The sequence below is a fragment of the Podarcis melisellensis genome (genome assembly GCF_964234715.1).
Source record: "Podarcis melisellensis genome assembly, chromosome: 9".
In the NCBI taxonomy this organism is placed as follows: domain Eukaryota; kingdom Metazoa; phylum Chordata; class Lepidosauria; order Squamata; family Lacertidae; genus Podarcis; species Podarcis melisellensis.
In genome coordinates, this window is record NC_138541.1 from 62,031,754 (window position 1) to 62,051,350 (window position 19,597).

Consider the following 19,597-nt stretch of genomic DNA (forward strand, 5'->3'; position numbering starts at 1 on the left):
TCTTGGGAACAGAGAGGATGTTTCCAAATAAAAGCTGTCTCCCTTAGCTTTTATTGCATAGAGAGGAATTAAATGAAAATCAGACTGTTCCTTGCCGATAAAATAATCTCATATGCATGTGTAATTGTCCATACACTCACTTAACTCATGTGCTATTCCTTAATTCTTTTGGAGTGAGGGAGAATGCTAAACATTTTATGGTAAATAGCGCTTCTTTGTTTAAATTCACACAACACATGGAATGTTATTTGGTTGTTAAGTTATTAACCTGCACTGGCATTTCTAAAAGTTTGTGATTAAAGAAACAAAATAAGATGGCCTGTAAGGACACCAGATTATTTTGATCACAGAAGTTTTATCATGCTAGCTTTAGATTCTTTGTGCCTAAAAATCAGAGAAAAGAGTAAAATGGCACTGGAGGTAAAGATCAAACACTGACACATTTGTGTAAGAGTTCTTTACAATTAACACTGGGGGGGTGACTTGTCAAAGAACTATACAGTGCCTTGGACACTGAGCCAGTTTGTTGTTGTTTAGTTGTTTAGTCATATCCGACTCTTCGTGACCCCATGGACCAGAGCACGCCAGGCACTCCTGCCTTCCACTGCCTTCCACAGTTTGGTCAAACACATGTTGGTCACTTCTATAACACTGTCCAACCATCTTGTCCTCTGTTGTCCCTTTCTTATGCCCTCAATCTTACCCAGCATCAGGGTCTTTTCCAGGGAGTCTTCTCTTCTCATGAGGTGGCTAAAGTATTGGAGCCTCAGCTTCATGATCTGTCCTTCCACTGAGTACTTAGGGCTGATTTCCTTCAGAATGGATAGGTTTGATCTTCTTGCAGTCCATGGGACTATCAAGAGTCTCCTCCAGGACCAGAATTCAAAAAGATCAATTCTTAAGTGATCAGCCTTCTTTGTGGTCCAGCTCTTACAGGGTGCAAATAAAAATTTCAAAATTGAATTGTTGGGTGTGTGAAATGTAATCATGGGAAGGGAGAACATGAAATTTATCCAGAATTTACAGGAGACAGTTTTGACTTAAGCCAAGTGTTTTTCCCCTGCTTTTTAAACAACCATGCAGTGCTCCCTCTGCTGTTTCGAGCTAGCTGCACCTTGTGAAACATATTGGGAGCAATCCATATCAAATCAAATCAAATCAAATAATGTCACTCCCATGGCATTATAGGAAGTTCAGCCTACGGAAAGCAGCACAAGGCTCTCTTCTCAGGTTATTACAGGTCACACTTCCCAGTGACATGCAGAAATAACAACTCCTGGGATATATAGCAGATCCCATTTTCATAAAAGGAACTGTTTTCCCACTTAGGTGGGAGAGGAATTTTAGCCCAACCTTATTGCAAAGACAGTCAGTTCAAGCCAAAAACCGCGGGTGCAACAGCTTTCTACTTCCCAATTCACGCTTGCTTATCCATTAGTTATCGCAGACTGCCCCCGCTAGCACAACACCTCCTGATTCAGACGCTACAGAGAAATAGAGCCATGTGTCTTCACCATACTGAGGAATCTCTGCACCAGATCTCCTAATGACTATTCCCTGCAGATTCATATAGATGTTGAATAGCATTGGAGACAAAACAGTGACTTCCAGAACCCACAGAACAAAACCCAGGAGCCCAAAAGGCAGTTATACAATGCTGCCCTCTTGAATCAGTCCTTTTGATAGAGCTGAAAAACTGTGACACAGTGCCTCCTTCTCATAACTTGCAGAGGTGATCTAGCATGATCAAAGGCCACCAAAAGTTCAAGGAAAATTTAAAAGGTCATAAAAGGTAAAGTTACCTCTGAGGTACTGGACCCGTTAGGTCCAGTCGCGGATGACTCTGGGGTTGCACGCTCATCTCTCTTTACTGGCCGAGGGAGCCAGCGTTTGTCTGCAGACAGCTTCTGGGTCATGTGGCCAGCATGACTAAGCCACTTCTGGTGAACCAGAGAAGTGCACGGAAACGCCATTTACCTTCCCGCCGGAGCGATACCTATTTATCTGCTTTCACTTTGACGTGCTTTCGAACTGCTAGGTTGGCAGGAGCTGGGGCAGAGCAACAGGAGCTCACTCCATTATAGGGATTCGAACCGCCAACCTTCTGATCGGCAAGCCCAAGAGGCTCAGTGGTTTAGACCACCCATGTCCCTAATACCACTTTAATAACTCGAGTATTGGTTATAACGTAGAAAGCAAAATCGCCAAACTGTTTTTTATTCAGACATGTGTGGCAGAGTGCTAAGATGCCTATGTATCTCACTCTTTGCCATTTAGCAAATTTGTGGGTGTGGAAAGGAGGTTCTATTATTATCCGAGCTTAGAAAAAGGTATTTTAATCTCATTGTTACTGAATAGAAAAAAGAAAGCCTTGATTCTATTTAAAAAACCAACTCAGAAATGTATATTCCTGTAGTGTATTTAACATAATCTGAACTACAAAAATGAACAAGAATCCAGAATTATATAGATAAAAAATTGACTTACTGGTTTGTGAAAGAATATACTTCATAAAAGTATTTTTCCCACTGTACTTCATCTTCCTCAGTAAGAATTATCTGAAAATTTGTTGGGGTTTCTCTTTTTAAAAAAACAACCATCCAGCTGTTTTTCACTCCAGCCTTTCCATTCCTGCTTATGTGCACCTTACTTGCATCCTTGCCTAATTTCATTTTAGTGTTATCAGCCAAGTTCTAACAACTATGCGTCTTCTAAACAACTGCTGTAACTGCCAGGAGGCTATTTCAGTGCATCTATGTCAGATACTAGAAAGATGGAGCAGTCTTTGATTTTTTTTTGGGGGGGGGCATTATGTAATAAAGGTAAGTGGTTAGATATACCTGGCTCCTTTAAGTACTGGAGGATAGATCCCCACCCAGCTCCATTCTTTGCTGCTAATAATGCTCTTTAGGCCCAGAGCAGCCAGAATAGATGACACACTAGACACAATTAGCTGCAGCTGTGTCAAGTGAAAGTGAGGCTCCCTGGACAACAGAGAGCAGGGGAGTTTGTCCATTGCCCTTGGTCTGCCTGTAAAAGGTCCAGAAATCACTTTCACCTGAAGATCAGAGGATCCCCCTTTTCTAAAAGTGTGATTTTGGTTGTAGTGAGCCACTTTTGATTGGTAATCACGTGGCTGAAGCCTTGAGGGGCAAATGCTTTGAATTGTTGCGTGGATGCATAGTGGGCAGTTGCTTTGCTTTACAGTTAATAAAGTTGGCTTGCACATTTTTTCCTTCTCTTCTGCGGTCTGGATTACAGCAGCTTCTTACATTGTTGAGAGTTCCCCGGAAAGCCTTAAACCTGACTTGTGTCAGTGCTTACACGGAGAAGAGTTTTCAAGAATGTCAAAACATGCTTGATGTTATAGTGGGTCCTACTAACACATATTATACTACTGTCTTTGTAGGATTTTTGACAAATAGACTCTTATGCCTATCTACAATTGTGGCATCTGAATATAGACTGCATTTTTAATCAAGACTTATATTGGCTTATATCTTGATCAGGTTCCTAAATTAAATGGGCTTAGATTTTCAAAGGTTTCATGCCAGGCAGAAAAAAACCTTGGCAAGAGGTTTTCTCCTAAGACAAGAGGGCCCCATTGATGGGAAATTACATATGCTGCCCCAAGGCTGAAAAAACACTATTAAGAATGGGTAAATAGTAAAATAATACCAATGTGCCTCCCAGTAAAATGAGCCATATCTTCTTCCTAAGGTTGAAAGGCCAAGAGCAAATGGTTTTGAAAAACAACTGGCTGGAGAAGGGGGGGAGTGTAAACAGGGGAAGAGACTTTTTCTTCACTTTTTATTTTGAGGCTGTAAACTGTTCCTTCCTTTTACTTTGAGGAGATTTATCCTTCTAAAAAGCTATATATGATAATGTATGAAATATATTAGCTTAAATATATTGGCTTAAATGTAATTATGCAAAGGATTTAAGAAATGCTAGATTCATAGAGTCATATTGCAATAGGAGACCAGAGGGGCAAATGAGCCTAGCCCCCCCTTGCCAGACAGGAGACGCCATCGAACACTTCTGATATATAGTTGTCAGGCATTTGTTTAAAAGACCCTCAAATGAAGGAGATCTTTCAATGTTGATGTGAACTCAAGATCCTTGACATCTGTTGAACATAAAAATGTAAGATTAAACATTTGTTTTAGAAGGCAATAGGGCAAGAGGTGAGCTGGTAATTAAGATTCCATGTAAGATATATTATTACTTATATGTCAAATATATAGCTCTTTGTCTCCCTTATAAGGATAGGAGGATATGGGTGTATCTTTTTGTGATTAGTTATAGCAATCAGCCAATAGGAAATCCAACCAGGCTGATTGAACAGAGGCAGCCCCAGGAGGAGCAAAGGGGGCTGGATTAAGGGAATATAAGTGCTGGCCATAATGGCAGGAGGCAGGCCAGAGCTTGGTAACCATATACCACTGAGCCTCTCATTTATTTGTCTGACAAATAAATTATTATTTTAATTTCTCTGTTGCTGCGTTGAATATTTCATTCCAGCTAAGCGTTAACCACAAGCAGGGTGCTACATTTTATGGTGCCTGCGACTCGGATAAGTGGTCTGCTGGAACGCAGCCCCTTCGCCCTATTGGACAGGGTACAAGAGAGAGGATCTCTAAACTGCTTCCCAGCGCGCACTGGTAAATTTTTCCAGGGGGAACGCAGAAGTCTCGTCTGTCTGATACCCTGCCCACTGACGGCAACGGACCGGGGGGGACCAGAGAAATAAACAGGCAACCAGCTAAGGGTAAGTGCACTAAGGGGTTTTGGCCCTCCAATTAATTGGGAGGAAGAGAAGTCCTGATCAAACTTCTGCGTCTCAGTAAAGGGGAACTGAGTACGCTAGGTGGCTGGGTACATCAGATGGTGATCTGGTGTAGGGCAAAGGGAAGATTGGGAGGTAGAGTGTGGTTGAAGTATCTAGTGCATTGCATGTGTGAGAAAGTACAATGTGTAGCTGACCTAAGTGTGGAGTGAGTACTACTTCGTTTCCCAGTAAGGCGTGTGTGTGAGTGACTGAGTGGATACTTCACAGGGCCATACAATGGGAGTTGGGGGTTCAAAGGGGGAAATACACCTCTTGAATGTATGTTAAATAATTTTAAGAAAGCCTTCTCAGGGGCATATGGAGTCAAAATGACGCCAGAGCGCTTGAGAACGTTATGTGAATTAGGGTAGCCAAAACAAAGTACTGGATGGCCATCCCAGGGAACCTTTGATATAAATTTAGTAAGCAAACTTTGGTCTAACATCACCAAAGAAACTGGAGGGTGCCCAGAACAATTTTCATATATAGATTCCTGGCTGAGCACATTAAAAAAAAAAAAAAAATCCTCCATGGATAAGGGAATGCAAAGTCCAACGATGCAAATTATTGGCTGTAAAAGCCGAAGCTAGGAAAGGAATCTTGCCAAATAAACTTAAACCCATTTTTGAGGGACCAGAGGAAGAGGTGCTTCCACCTCCACCCTATGCTCCACAACGAAGAGAGTCTAATCCAAACACTCCACCAGTTGTAACCCCAAGGCAAGAAACTGGAATGAATAATGGGAGTGGAGTCACAGAGCTTGATTCCTTGATAGATTATGATAAATATCTTCAGGAGGCATTGGAGTCCTATAATGAAGCCCAAGCAGAAGTGGTTATTCCACCTGTGAGTCCCAGTAGAACTCCATCTACAGTCTCTTTTAGTGGAACAACTGATTGCCTACCCCAAACCCCTGTACATCCAAGTCCTAGAGAATTATTACAGAAGTTACAGGGAGACCTTAATCGGTCAGCAAGCAATACAGCCAGGCGTATAAAGCTGCTAAAAGAACGCCTTGGGACAAATACCATCCCCTATGATTTGAGGCCCCTAGAGCAAAGTGAAGAAAAAGGTCACGTAGTAGCCCCTCTTAGAAGAGTATTTGATGCACTTGAGGAGCCTGTGCTGGTTAATGGGCAACCTGGACCACGGCCACCTCGAACTTCGACCCTGCAATGTATTCCATTCACAACTACAGATCTGATGAATTGGAAAACACCCCATCTTTCGCAGAAAAACCTCAGGCTATGATGGACTTGGTGACCTCAATAGTAATAGTCCTATTTGGACAGATTGTCGCCAGCTCCTGAATACTCTTTTCACCACTGAGGAAAGGAGAGACATAATTGAAAAGGCACAGATATATTTGCGTGAGCAGGCCAGAGTGGGAAATATTTATAATATTGACCATCATCTCCAGGACAACTTTCCCTTGGAAGATCCTAATTGGGATCCAAACAATGCAATTCACCTGGCCAGGCTTACTACCTACCGCCAGACACTTGTGCAAGGCATCTGCAGGGCATGCCAGAAGCCCACTAATATGTCTAAAGCAGGGGTGTCAAACTCAAATTCATCGGGGGGCCGCATCAACAGTTTGGTCACCCTCAAAGGGTCGGTTGTATCTGTAGGACTATGTGTCCACTCTTTATTTGTATGGTGCATGTATGGGGACATATTTATACTACTGCTGGCATTATATCACTCCGTTTCTCCTCTCTTCTACAATGGGAATAACCATGGCCTACCTCCTAGGATTGTTGTGAGATCACATTAAGTGTGTGCAGTCGGGTACTGCTGCTGCAAGGCTGAAAACAAGAAACCAGCTCCCTAAAATACAAGCTGGCAATAGCCCATTATGTGGGTCAGAGGCGGCTCTGGTGCAAGTTCAGCTTTTCTGCGGAGCTCAGAGAGGCATTTGCCACCCTAACCCACCACGCTCCGTTGGCCCCAGTGTCTGTTGCGTGTGCCCCCGGGGGGGGGGGATGATTGCCACGAGGCTTCCGGCAGGTGCTTCACCCAGGAGGGAGAGGGCCCAGCCTGCCTCCATCTCTTACGGCCCTGCACCCCAGGGACCAGGCCGGGCTGTGCCAAGCCTGCAAAGGAAAAGCACAGGCTGCTTTAATATCCCCATGTGCTTGCTGACCCATAACACTGTTTCGTGTTCGGTGCGCACCCACAAAAAGACTTAAGTTGTCACCTTTTGAGCTCCTGTATGGGAGGCCGCCCTCCTTTGTTCAGGATATTCCAACTGACCTCAAACAAATAGGAGACCATGTGACACAGGGACAAGTGCAATCTCTCCCGTGTTTTTGTCTCTCTCCCGTGTTTGTTTTTTTTTTTTTCTTAACAGGTGGGCCCTCAAGCACACGCCGTGCAGCATTGCCAAGCCGATTCATCAGCTCCAGACTGGCATAGCATATGGGTGAAAGAGTGGAAACGTGATCCACTTGCACCTAAGTGGCGTGGACCTTACACCGTCCTGCTCTCTATTCTAACAGCGGTGAAGGTAGCTGAGGTGACCCCCTGGATTCGTCACTCTCGTTTAAAGAAGTCTGAAGGCAGTTGGACATGCAAAGGTGACCCCTCTAATCCTTTAAAACTGACTCTCTCCAAAAACCCCTGTATCTAGCCCTACCGGGAGCGGGTTAGGTCACGGGCAACATTTGACGACCGGCCTGCTGCAGCCACAACCTGGAAGCTGGCTGACCTGCGCACGCCTGAAGCTTGAGGAGCGTCTAAACCAGCAATTGTGAACGGGAAGATTCTCTTATACAATTGATTGACTGCCCCCTTGTGGAACAATTATAAGTGATATTACACATTGGGGATCCTTGGGATATATGTTTTGGTCTTGGTGGTTCCCCATTTCTGTCACTGGGGGAATTATATTGGGACTAATAATTATTTGCTATCACAATAAGGTAATCTTTTGTGGAAGGAATGCATATGCTAGACATCAACATGATTTTATTATTAATCCTGATCCCTTGGGAAGGGGAAGGGTCCATGAATCTGACCAAATTTGCTAAATATGGATTCCGCCATGACCACAATATGTGGGTAGGCTTAGCTGAGATGATAGCCAATGTTGCAAATAGGACTAATTGCCTTGTTTGCTCTCTTGGGCCAGATGATTCAGAGGGAGGTATGCCCTTATTACCAATACCATTAAGTGCCATTGGTATGGTAAGCGAAATGCCACACCAAACAGAAGTACAGAATTTCCCCGGTTGGAACTCAACTAAACCAATACGAGTTATACCTGTGCAAGGGGAAATCTGTGTGCATAAATCATCAGATGCAGCTGACCCTACCATGATAGGCTCTTCTCATTGCCACTATACTTGGGATTATATTAAGAATAGTCAAACCTGGGCAAACGGTACTACGTATCGAACTCGGAATACCTTGCCCTGTGCACCTCCTTTTATTTATGCATGGAAAGTGGTGTGGAACATAACTGTGACAGAAAAAGGCAATCTAACATACTGCACTGTGAACTCTCTACCTCTTTTGATATTTTCGCCTTCTGTACTCCAAGTACCAAAAACCTCAGACCCGATGGTTGTGGTGGATATGTGGAGAATGGGCATACAAGAAACTCCCTTCCAAATGGAGTGGGACTTGTTTCCTGGGATGGGTATTACCACCAATGTGGATTATGCCCACTAGTTCAGCTAAGCGAACACGAAGGAATGCTGATATTTCTCGTATAGCAGGAGGAAGTACCCAAAGTTGGAGCGGTACTGATGATTGGCCGCCAGAGCGCATTATAGCCTATTATGATCCTGCCTCCTGGAATCCTGGTGAGCTCATACAAGGGGCACGGGATCCTATTTATAAACTAAACAGAATAATTCGATTGCAAGCAGTAGTGGAACTTGTAACCAATGCAACGGCCCAGAGTTTGAGACTTATTGCACAACAGTTGGATGAAAGTAGAGCCGCCATTATGCAGCTGAAAATGGGAATGGATTATGTACTTGCCAGGCAGGGAGGCCTATGTGGAGTCTTGAACTTGACAGGGAATGCCTGTTGCTTTAACATTTCTGATAATGGTGAGGCAATCCGTGTGTTGGCTACAAAGATGGAGAATATAGCACATGTCCAAGTATAAACATGGGAAGGATGGGATATGGGATGGCTCACCAATTGGTTACCTAATGTTGTGGGACTCAAAGGGATATTATTGTCTTGCTTGTTTTTCTTGACGGTAGTAATAATGGTTTTATGTATGGTGCCATGTATCATCTCATGTTTTAGAAGTACAATTAGCAAGATGATTTCGAATGAAACTCTACCTCATATCATGGCCCTATACAGAGCTTTACCTCAGGAATATGATGATCAAGCTATCAAGGACGCTTGGTAAGCAAGGTCCTTGAGCTTGAAAGGGGGGAATGTGGCATCTGAATATAGACTGCATTTTTAATCAAGACTTATATTGGCTTATATCTTGATCAGGTTCCTAAATTAAATGGGCTTAGATTTTCAAAGGTTTCATGCCAGGCAGAAAAAAACCTTGGCAAGAGGTTTTCTCCTAAGACAAGAGGGCCCCATTGATGGGAAATTACATATGCTGCCCCAAGGCTGAAAAAACACTATTAAGAATGGGTAAATAGTAAAATAATACCAATGTGCCTCCCAGTAAAATGAGCCATATCTTCTTCCTAAGGTTGAAAGGCCAAGAGCAAATGGTTTTGAAAAACAACTGGCTGGAGAAGGGGGGGAGTGTAAACAGGGGAAGAGACTTTTTCTTCACTTTTTATTTTGAGGCTGTAAACTGTTCCTTCCTTTTACTTTGAGGAGATTTATCCTTCTAAAAAGCTATATATGATAATGTATGAAATATATTAGCTTAAATATATTGGCTTAAATGTAATTATGCAAAGGATTTAAGAAATGCTAGATTCATAGAGTCATATTGCAATAGGAGACCAGAGGGGCAAATGAGCCTAGCCCCCCCTTGCCAGACAGGAGACGCCATCGAACACTTCTGATATATAGTTGTCAGGCATTTGTTTAAAAGACCCTCAAATGAAGGAGATCTTTCAATGTTGATGTGAACTCAAGATCCTTGACATCTGTTGAACATAAAAATGTAAGATTAAACATTTGTTTTAGAAGGCAATAGGGCAAGAGGTGAGCTGGTAATTAAGATTCCATGTAAGATATATTATTACTTATATGTCAAATATATAGCTCTTTGTCTCCCTTATAAGGATAGGAGGATATGGGTGTATCTTTTTGTGATTAGTTATAGCAATCAGCCAATAGGAAATCCAACCAGGCTGATTGAACAGAGGCAGCCCCAGGAGGAGCAAAGGGGGCTGGATTAAGGGAATATAAGTGCTGGCCATAATGGCAGGAGGCAGGCCAGAGCTTGGTAACCATATACCACTGAGCCTCTCATTTATTTGTCTGACAAATAAATTATTATTTTAATTTCTCTGTTGCTGCGTTGAATATTTCATTCCAGCTAAGCGTTAACCACAAGCAGGGTGCTACACAATTACAGTGGTACCTCGGGTTAAGTTCTTAATTCGTTCCGGAGGTCCATACTTAACCTGAAACTGTTCTTAACCTGAAGCACCACTTTAGCTAATGGGGCCTCCCGCTGCCGCCGCGCTGCCAGAGCACAATTTCTGTTCTCATCCTGAAGCAAAGTTCTTAACCTGAAGCACTATTTCTGGGTTAGCGGAGTCTGTAACCTGAAGCGTATGTAACCCGAGGTACCACTGTATTGATCATGATTGTGGGTGGTCCATCATTTTAAGAGAGAATTTTTTAGGGTCAGAAAACATCAGCTTGATTATCTAATCTGGCACCTCATTCTGCCACCTTCCACAAGCTGTAAATTCTTCATTTAATCTCTTTATGGTTGCATCCATACCTAAAGCTGGGGAAACTGTACTTTAAACAGATTCACCTACCAATAGTTTCCATTATGCCAGGTGTAATGAGAGAAGAATTCCTTTAAATGTGGAAATTGTGCATCAATTATATTGAATGTGTACTGCCATACAAGCGCTTGCTTGCAGTCCAAGTTAATGATCCAGTGAATTACTAGCAAAGACAGATTTGATTTTAATGTAAAATGTTTGCAACAATTTAAGCTCCACTCATCATATTATGTCTGAATACCTCAAGGCAATCCCAAGGCCATTATTTTAATAGGGTGCCATTGCTGAGTGTCCATTAACTGTCAGAGTTTAAGTCATTTCCAGGTACCTCAATTTTAAGATGGCACTAAATTACATTGTTGTTAATGGATCTGCATTACAAAAGTGTAAAGCTGTGTCATGCATAGCTTAATTGATATGCATTTCAGTGGCAGACTCGATATGATAGAAATCAGTGTTTAGAACTCTAAAGTACCTCACATACTTAATTTCATAAATATTCAACTCATGAGGAGAGCATAGAAATTTTTGCTTTTAGTTATTTTTATACTGGGATTGTTTTCTGGGGGCAAAAATGGCACGTAGTCTAGAGAACTTAATTGAGAATGTCCTTGCCCCCACTGTAGTCTTTTGGGACATGAGGGTCTGTTGCCAAGTTACCAGATTGCAGTTCTCTTTTTGCTATGTAAAATATAAAGCATTTTAACTGATACTGAGGGGAAAAGATGGGACAGCTGTTTGGAAAACTTCTGATGGGGCTCCCTTCCCCCCAGCGTCAAACTACCCTGGTCAATCTTGCAGAAGTGTTTCCCACGTTGCAAGCCATCCATTTCTATACTTCAGAGAGCAAATTCCATTCACATGAAATTTACTAAGATTCAGATAATCATGGAGATACATAGATCAGTGGATAGTTGTATGATAAGCCACAGATTTTGCATATCCATGGCCTTTTCCTTGGCTTTGTGGTTGTCCTAAAATTCTACAGCTGCTTTTTCCCCAAGGAAGATCTTCCCATTTTGCCTTAAACTTTAGCTTTTACTAAAATTTGGTGGCATGTGACTAACTAAAGCCAATATTGCACCTCTAGAAATTCCACAAACCTTTCCTCCATACTGGAATCACCAAAGTCACCTCAAATATTTGGCCTCAGCTACATTAAGTGGCAACTATACTTCAGTCAAGTGATTAAACTGCACAACAAACTATGGTGAACATTCTAACCTCTTCCCTCATGCATCCTGACTATTACAAGTCAGGCTATGTCAGCCTGGCCTTTAAGAATGATGTATGAGGAAACAGTTTGTGTGCGACTATATTGATATTCATGGAAAACACCTTGATTGGAGAGCATCAGAGGTTTCAGCCATTACTCTAATAACCTTTAGATAGGAAATCAATTCACATCGTACATTTTCTGAAAGTACTCCAAATTAAATAGCTCCTAATGAATGCCAATGACTAAAGAGAGCTGTGGTTTCAAACTGTGTCAAGGGAAGATGTTTTCCAGAACTTATAATAAGAATGTAAGAGCCCCACTGGATCAAACCAAAGGCCCATGTAGTCTAGCATCCTGTTTCCACAGTGGCCATCTAGATGTGTATGGGAAGCCCTCAAGGAAGCCCTCTGCCCACTTGTGGTTTCTCAGAAACTGATATTCAGAGGAACACCACCTCCGATAATGGAGACAGTATACAGCCATTATCCATAGCAGCCATTGCTAGCCTGATTCCCCTTCATTTGTCTAAACCTAAGCTAAAGGCCTTCCAAGTTCACAGCCAACAAAGAGGTAGCATTTCTAGATACCTTATATTATCGTGCTGTAAAACAGTTGGCCCTGGAACTGACTAAAGTGCAGGCTTGGGAAAAGTCATGGAAAACTGATTTGAAATTCTCGGCGTCATGCAGGCTGAAAGAAAACTATATGAAAATAATGTATAGGTGGTATTCGACTCCTTGTAAGTTAGCAAAAATGTACAAGTACAAATGTAAATAAAAAGGAGGTACCTTTTACAATATGTGGTGGATGTGTAAAATAATAAAAGCATTCTGGGAAATGATATGTAATTAAAAAAAATGTCTAAAATAACTTTTATATAAAAAAAATCAGAAGCTTTCTTATTAGGAATTATAGGTGCTGATATCCCAAAGGACCAGAAAAGACTTTTCATGTATGCAACAACAGCCGCACAGATGCTACTAGAGCAGAGATGGGAAGAAGACAAAGTCCTGATCAGAGAGGAATGGCAAACTAAGGTGATGGACTATGCCAAAATGGCAAAACTGACCGGAAAGCTCAGGAACCAAGGAGACAAAAATGATAAATGCAATTCAATGTAAGCTAGTGCAAAATGGACCCTAATGGATTCTATGCTTTCTTTGACATAAAGCGATGCACCACCTTCAGTACCCCTTCATTGTTTTAACAGTGCCCCACAGTGCCTTCATTGTTTTAACAGTGCCCCAAAAACATAAGCCCCAAATTACAAAATTGTATGCAATTTATCCAATGTTTAAATGATTTGTTGAATCTGATCAATCAGAGACTTGAAAATTTACAAAGAAGGTGATCCAATTAATGAAGGAGAATTTTTTCGGTGACATTCCCCCCCCCCCACCGTCTCTTATTGTTTCTCTCCATTGCCAGAGGAGGGCTGACCCCCATATCTTTTGTGATCACCTACTAATTTAGGGAAACACATTTGAATGCAGTCTTTCCTAATCCACACGTAGTTATATTCAGGAGGATTTCTAAAAATTCACAAACAAATGTGGAGAACTGAACTTAAGCAGAGAAACTGAAATGGATAGATTTGCACATCCTTAGGTACAGCTACCCAACAGAGAAAAGATGGCACAGTTGTGGACATCCTTGAACCCAAGCCTATTATTTTCATTCTAAAGCATGATATTTAGTTGCAGTTACTATCTGTCCCCTCCACAAATATTTTTTTTTGCATAATGTATACATTGGAACTAGCCCCCCCCCCAGAAAGCTGTTTCTATTCAGTTCTTTCCATTTGCATAAAAAATATACAGTGTGGTGATGCTTTTATTTGTCATTTCAGCACATTGAAATTAGCATCACAATTAGTTCCACCTTGGGTATTTATCCTTAGAAGAAAAGCCAATGAATCATTGTAAACAAGCTTTGTTTAATTCTCTGCCCATAAATTTTCCAGTACGATGTATTGACTATAAACTCCTTTAAGTTTGTAAGGATGATATATGAAAAGTGTAGCACTGCACCTTTTAATTTAGAATAGTTTTGACAAATGTTTAATAAACAGTTTAAATAGAATTGTATACTGAGCCACCACCTAAGTTTGTGTCTCTTGGTCACACTGAGCTTCCAGTGCAATGATCTTCTCCCCTATGGAACCTGTGGATCTCCAAACATTGTTGAAGTCCAGTTTCCCTGGGCTCCTGTCAGCATGGTCAACAATCAGGAATGATAGGAGTTGCAGTCCAAAAGCATTCTCAATCCCTGCTAAAAATCCAGCATGATATGGATCCTATAGCAAAGGTTGGAAGGTACTGTACTTATTTTATCCTTTATAAGTGGCTTCTATGAGTGCTGTTAAGGTGACATCATTAAGGTAGCGGCGAGAGATACCTACACTCCAAATACTGAGGTCACCGTTATCTTGGGTCAACTTACCTAATCAGCTTCACTGTATTGCAAAATGCAACACATCTACTTTCTCCTACAGTAGTCAGTGAAAGCAACTCACTTTATGGTGAAAGTAAATAATTAAAATAATTAAAATAAAGTAAATTCAGCCCTCCATGCCGAGCAACTCTTCACTAGTTCTAATAATAGACAAATGATCATGTACACTCTGTCGTAACATCTTGTTTCAAGCTGCTACCATATGGGAATGTCTGATGACTTACTCTTTGAAAATGATGACATGCAGAACGTTTCATCAAGAGAAATTTAACAAATCTGTCACCAGATAAAGCCAGTCTCATTAATTTAGAATTTCATTCAGACATTGCTGGGTTGGACACCATAATGCTGATCCACAATAGCACGCTATCTATTTCAAAGAAGCATGAATTGGGAATGGACTACTCCCATTAAACAAGGACGAGATAGGAGGAAACCTAACAATAGGATTGCGTTGGACTCTCAAGCTTTAAGTCTTGTGGAAAAATCACTTGTATTTGCACAATTTGTAATAAAATGTTAAAACAACTTTCTATGTCTTGACCAAATCTTGCTCCAAAGGTTACCAGCAGCTGAACAGAAAATGAAGAACCAGAGATCAGCTTCTAGGAAGGTCTCTCTGAAATTATTAGGGAATAGAACAGATACCCAAGGAATTACAGCCTAAATTGGATAAAACTCTACCAATGAATGAGTTGCAACTAGGGTTGAGAGCTTGAAGTGAATATGTGATCTGGAATGGACCTCAACACAGGAAGTTGGCAAAGATGTGGGTGTGGATCTGAAGATCATCTACTTAGAACAACAACTACCAGTCTTTTAGAAGACATCTGAAGGCAGCCCTGTTTAGGGAAACTTTTATTGTTTGATGTATTACAGTATTTTAATTTTTTTTGGAAGCCGCCCAGAGTGGCTGGGGAAGCCCAGCCAGATGGGCGGGGTATAAATAATAAATTCTTCTTCTTCTTCTTCTTCTTCTTCTTCTTCTTCTTCTTCTTCTTCTTCTTCTTCTTCTTCTTCTTCTTTTCTTCTTCTTCCTTATCCTTGCAGAAAGCAGCATCTTTGATCCAATTTCCAAGATCACCAGATGATCTTCAGATCCACACTTACTTCTTTGATACTCAAAACAAAAAAATATCCTTCCAGTAGCACCTTAAAGACCAACTAAGTTAGTTCTTGGTATGAGCTTTCGTGTGCATGCACACTTCTTCAGATACACACTGAAGAAGTGTGCATGCACACGAAAGCTCATACCAAGAACTAACTTAGTTGGTCTTTAAGGTGCTACTGGAAGGAATTTTTTTTGTTTTGACTATGGCAGACCAACACGGCTACCTATCTGTAACTGTTCTTTGATACTATCGTTCTACATTCCATGATGTATTTTCAGAATAAAAGAAATAAGGGACTCAATGCCACCTGGTGATGTTTCCTAAAGATATAGGGCCAGTTCTAAAGTTTATCAATGCAATATCACATCTTACACAGAAGATCCCAGGGTGGCTTCACAACTACAAATTATGGCTCTGCTAATGAGCACCAGGGTCATACATAATTTTGAAATCGGAATGCATATCATTATTCTAAAACTTACTTCCTTTTCCCTTTTTGGGGGTGGGGGGATGAGGAAAGAGTCATTTGCTAATGGTGAAGGACCTTTTAAGGGAATGCTTTTAAAATACTTTGATTAACCTTAACAAGAGCTTTAATATGATACACTGTACTGGAACTTTTTCCACAGACATTTAAGGTTCCTTCATTAAATAACCAAAAGGGGGAGAAAGACAAGGCCTGCAACTGTAAGGCTTGTGGGGACATAGTGACTGTGTAAGTTAAAGGAACCACAAACCTATAATTAACTAAATTATCACCTGCTTAAAAAATCTTAAAGAATGACAATCATAATTATATGCTTTTAATCCTTTCAGAGTAAAATGGTTCATTCGAGAAAAAAATAATAATTTTTGAACTTGCAGTGAGACTTCAAAAAGTAAAAGCTCACTGAAAGAATTAATGAAGACACATTGGCATACGTAAAGTTCATGGGATGTCAAATTGTGTTATTCTCCAAATGTTAAAATAGCAGTTAATGGTCTTTGATGCAGTAAAATAAAATAGGTGTTTTGCTTTGATATGCATGTAAAGAACAAAGAGGGCTTTGAAGTCAGTTTTTGTGTACTCCTGTGGCTGAGAAGAAAACTGACATGATGATAGTAAATTTGGATTATTTGAAAGCATAAATCCACATGAGATTTAAAAATGGAAACTGGGACAATAATCTCAGAGGAAGAAAGGGAATATATTAGTAATGCCAGAATGTTAATTGGCTGTACTTTAGCAGGACGTAGGGCTTATTCACCCTTCCTCTTGTTCCACTGCTTTCCTCAAAGAAAAGCCATTCTTTGGCGCTCAATTGGAGCAAAAGGCAATTGGGTTATCTGTGGATTGCTGTTGCTTCTGATTTAGAGCTGAAGAGCAGGTTTTCCTGGGAAAGGAGTGGGGCAAGAGAAAACAGCTCAGACCCATGTCTAGAAAGAATGGGTCAGGTGGAAAATTGCTCGGACCCATGCTTTTTAAGCATGGGACAAGCTGAAGGGTGGATAAACTCTTAGGCAAAGTATTTAGAACTTAAGCTACCAGGACATTGTGGTGAATGACTGTGGACTATGCTTACAAATGTAATATCTATTGAATTATGAGCATGTGCAGGGCATTTTTTCAGCCAGAACTCAGTTCCGGCACCTCTTAGGTGTCTGCCATTGCCAATATAAGAAAAACAAAGGAGGCTTTTGTGGTAAGTTCTGGCACCTTTTTTTCTAGAAAAATAGCACTAAGCGTGTGTATGTGGGGAGGTGGCTTCTGTTTTCTGAGAGCCACTCGGTGTTTTGGTGTGCAAGAGAACAAGGGATCGAACTTTGTGTTGCCAGTGTCAGTCCAGGGAGTCTATTACTGCTAAGTCATGGACAGCTGAGTACATAGAGGAATGTAAATGAAGTTGGATAGAATGTTTAAGCTGCCTTTGAAAGGGATCTATACAGAGACAAAGTATTGTTATTACTATTACTAATAATTTATACATCATCCTATACCCACAGGTCTCAGGGCAGTTCACAACATAAAACACAATACAGTGTTGTCGTGGTTCTCAAACTTAATCCATTCTGGAAGTCCATTCCAAAACCAAAGCGCTCCAAAACCAAGGCATGCTTTCCCATAGAAAGTAATGCAAAATGGATTAATCTGTTCCAGACTTTTAAAAACAAGATGTAAACTGGCAGTTTAACATGAATTTTACCATTAATGAGACCATTGATCCATAAAATGAAAGCAAAAAACAATGTACTGCAGTCACACAATCAATCAATCAGTAGCTGAACTGGGTTCCACACAGTCACAAATACAAAACAAAAAAGCCGCAAAAACAAAAACGCAAAATAAAATAGCAAAAACAGACAGACCTCAGTGTAATACTCAAAACAGAAGTGTGGCACTCAAAATGGAGTATGTTCAGCTTCCAAACAAAAAAATCACAAACCAGAACACTTACTTCCGGGTTTGCTGGGGTGAGTTCCAAGTTGTTTGAGTACCAAGGCATTTGAGAACCGAGGTACCACTATATAAAAACACAACATCTAGATGCCAGTGGGAAGTCCACAAGCAGGGCACAAGTTCAATAGAACTATCCTGGTCTTGGTCACCCCAAGCAAATGGTATTCACTATGCCTCTGATAAGGGACGCGGGTGGCGCTGTGGGTTAAACCACAGAGCCTAGGACTTGCCAATCAGAAGGTTGGCGGTTCGAATCCCCGCGACAGAGTGAGCTCCCGTTGCTCGGCCCCTACTCCTGCCAACCTAACAGTTCAAAAGCACGTCAAAGTGCAAGTAGATAAATAGGTACCACTCTGGCAGGAAGGTAAACAGCATTTCTGTGCGCTGCTCTGGTTCGCCAGAAGTGGCTTAGTCCTGCTGGCCACATGACCTGGAAGCTGTACCCTTGGCCAATAAAGTGAGATGAGCGTTGCAACCCCAGACTTGGCCACAACTGGACCTAATGGTCAGGGATCCTTTACCTTTACCTTTATGCCTCTGAAACAGGAGGTAATATAGCCATATAGCTAGCTTTATCCATCATTTATTTTTCCAAGGCCTTTTAAAGATGTGGTTTTGAACAGTTTAACTGTGTGCTGCACCCTGAATCTCATGCTATTCCTATTCATTACATGACTCTGGGATGTAGTATTATGAAAGAGTGAGGAAATATATATATTTCTATCCATTTTCTCCACACCAAATATAGTTTTGTACACCTCTACCATGTCCCCTATCACTCAATCCAAACTCTCCGCTTCACGATTCTCAATTTCTCTGGCGTGTATGTGGGTGGGTGTGTTTAAATAAGCAGTTCTCTTGCCTCTATATAATTTCTCTCTTTTTTAAAAAAGAAAAGGGCAGTCAGTGTAAGGGCAGAACGTTGGAAGCGCGAAACCTATTTTCAGACTTATACATCGTCTGCTAAATAATTTACACAAAACACGTCAAAATTCATTTGGCTTCTTTATCAATGCTATATTCTTTCCGCTGAACCCCCCCTTTTTTTGTTCACTGACAGCACTTGTGCCCTCCCAGAAATATTTTCAGAAAACAGTAATTAATCTGAAAAGCATATAAAACTACTCTTGTAACAATCATTGTTCTGAGAATGGGGAGACGGTTTTAATTTATGCTCAGCAGAACCACGTCTGGAAATGAAAGTATAATGGTCCCGTTCTCCTCAGAGTGCCTTCCCAAACGAGCTCGAATGTAACCATGGCTATTAACAAAGCAAAATTAAATGACATGAATTTGCACAGTTATTTCGGGTCCAAATGAAAAAGGAGCCTGGGACAATAAATAATGAAAGTAAGAAGACACGTGTACATTAAATGAAACACTGCACTTCATTTCATGTATCAAAAAATAAATTAGTGTGTTAGCAAACTGATACCCAAGGCAGCCTCCTACTCAACTCTCTGCAGCTGTGTTTGTGATTCATACTGTCAGAGCCTCTGTTAATTAGCCATCTCATGCGCAGATCCCAGAGGTTGCAAATTAAAGTAAATATAATGACTGCTACAATTCCTGATTAATATAGGGAAATATCGTAGATCAGAAGAGAAATTGAAGATATTAGCATCATCACTACCAGTG